This window comes from Populus euphratica, unplaced genomic scaffold (assembly GCF_000495115.2).
Source record: "Populus euphratica unplaced genomic scaffold, PopEup_1.0 scaffold394.1, whole genome shotgun sequence".
In the NCBI taxonomy this organism is placed as follows: Eukaryota; Viridiplantae; Streptophyta; class Magnoliopsida; order Malpighiales; family Salicaceae; genus Populus; species Populus euphratica.
The window spans coordinates 269,875-272,312 of record NW_011500134.1 but is presented as its reverse complement, the minus strand read 5'-3'; the positions used below and the strand labels follow the sequence as shown (position 1 = coordinate 272,312).

Sequence of the window (2,438 nt, the reverse complement as noted above, 5' to 3'; positions counted from 1 at the left end):
GTAATGCATAGTTTTATATATATATATATATATATATATATAAAACTATGCATTACTAGGCCTAGCAGGCCGAAACAACTTGCAGGATTTGTGTGACTGAGCCCGTTTTTTCCCTTTGCATTTAGGGAAGATAGGGTTTTGTTTGTTCCGATTCTTTTTGACAACATAGTCGAAGAAAAATGCTAATGGTTTTTTAGACTCAAAAACCACATTTTAACCCATTTTGTTTTACTCAAAACACTTATAAAATATCTTATAATTTAATAAACATATTCATAATCTAAAACATTATCATAAAACTTGAAATTAATATAAAATAAAAATATTTTCTCAAAATTAGATCTATTTTTTTTAAGGTAAACAAAATCCTAATACAATTATCTTGGTTTAATGAACTTTTTTTTATTTATCGTGTTTTTGATTTAATGAATAATGTTACAAGTTCGAAAAGTTAATACGACTTAACATTTTTTTTCTTCTCAATTTTCTTTTAAATTTCATTGTTTTTTATTTTTTTTAAATTAATTTTATAGTTATCTTTATTTTTTTTATTAATTTATTTTGATCTTATAATTTAATTTATAAGTTTTGCAGCCTGTTTTAGAATAGAGTTTGTTTTAAAAAAAATTTATTTTTTTTAAAGATATCATTTGACTCATTTATATTTTCTTTTGTTTTGTAGAAATGAAATTTATTTTTATAAATAAAAAATATCTATTTTTAGGTAATATTTTTAATATATTCAACTTATGTAATATTATTTTTTTTGCTCAACTAATTTCTCGTGTATTTATATTTTTATTATTATTTATTTATTTTAATAAATAAATTTAGTAAATATAACCTCATAAATTTTATATTTTGCAAGATCAAATATCTTGATTTGTATATATTTTTTATTTTTTTTTATTTATTGTTAATAAATTTTTTTAGTTCATTTAAATGTATAATTATTGATTTATTAAATTTTATACTTCCATAAGATTTTAATTTAGATATTAAATTTTAACACATTATAGTAACCCATATATCTATTTTTTTTTTTGAAAATCAAATACATGACCCACGGCACAACACAGTTCAAAGAGCTACTGTATATTAAAAGGAGGTTTGAACTCCAGATATCTGGGAAATACATTCTATGATAACTGAGAAATGCTGTCATTTATTCATTCAAGTCTTGTTTAGCTTACTACACGATGCTTCAAACTAAGACTAGCATTTATATGCACAGAAGCATTGCTTTGGAACAGGTGGTGCTGTGTATAAATCGCAGAGGCCCGTTCCGCTATATCGATTCTTACAGTCTTCCCAGCAACGATTTTGACCTTTGCAGGTCCATACTTTGTGGCAGTCTCTTGCTCCTACCATGAGCACTGGTTTCCCATCTGCAAGACAAAAATATAAATAAATTATAGAGCCATCATCCATCAAATGATCTGCGTAAAGCAACTTACCTTTTTATGTGTTTATTTTACACACAAGGAAAAGAAGAGTGATCGCTTCTATCGGTTAATGGTAAGAATCAAGCTTCAATGTCATTAATGTTTAACCATGATCATGAGATGATAATGGGAGTCATTAGTAAAGAGTACAGAACATACAGAACATGTCTTGATCTCCTTATTGATGATATCGCGATGTTAGAGATGATGCCTGGAATCCATAGATTTCTAGATAAACAAGCTCGACTCTTCTATGTAAGAAAAACCAATCATCAAGATCATACAAGATATGAAGTATAGGCCATTACCAGAGGCAAGGAAGAGGACAAACAGGAAACAGAGAGTAGACAGTTTCACCATCTTCAAGTGCGTGCTCAAGTTCTCTACTAAGCTCGCTCATAAGGAGGCGTTCTGGCACCATTGCTATTTATAGGGCCTACTTTTGCCCTTTCATTTACGTAAAGGATAAGGATGCAAAAGCTCTCCATGGTGCAAATATGATTCAGTTTGCTTTTATCATGCCATTTGCATGATCTTCCAATCACAATGCTAAAGAATAGACGTAATAACAGAGTTGGGTCATTAAAGTCTGTTGGATCTGGGCCTCTTCAGCTTTCTTCTAGAAAAAGGAATGTTGAAGATACCCTAAAATATTGTAGCATCAAGGAAGTTTTGGTCAGTGGTTGCATAACATATTTGAAAGTAGGCATCACTTTATAGTCTGCCAAACTAAATTCACCTTATCTGTTTCAATCTCTGCTTTCTGGAGGCCAATGGTAACACCTTGAAGCCAGGGCTTATTACATGTTCAGGCATCAACAAATTGAAATTCAACCCCAGTTCGACATCATACGATCCACCTTTGCTGTGGTAAGAGAATCAAGGATTCATTGGTTAATCCAATCTGCGAACTTTGCAGGATGCACATGCATGTAGCTAAATAGAGAAGCATGTAACGCACATTCACCTTTGCTTAACTAGTTCTTGACACCT

The 2,438-nt window shown here is 30.0% G+C and overlaps 1 long non-coding RNA gene across 1 annotated transcript; it reads right to left on the bottom strand.

Annotated features, from left to right (window-relative positions):
* Nucleotides 1-1,072: 1,072 nt before the first annotated feature.
* Nucleotides 1,073-1,851, bottom strand: LOC105110466 (uncharacterized). Its single transcript, XR_839483.1, has 2 exons — nucleotides 1,754-1,851; nucleotides 1,073-1,388 (listed from the first exon to the last, which is right to left on the bottom strand). It is a non-coding gene; the product is annotated as an uncharacterized LOC105110466 (long non-coding RNA).
* Nucleotides 1,852-2,438: the final 587 nt, after the last annotated feature.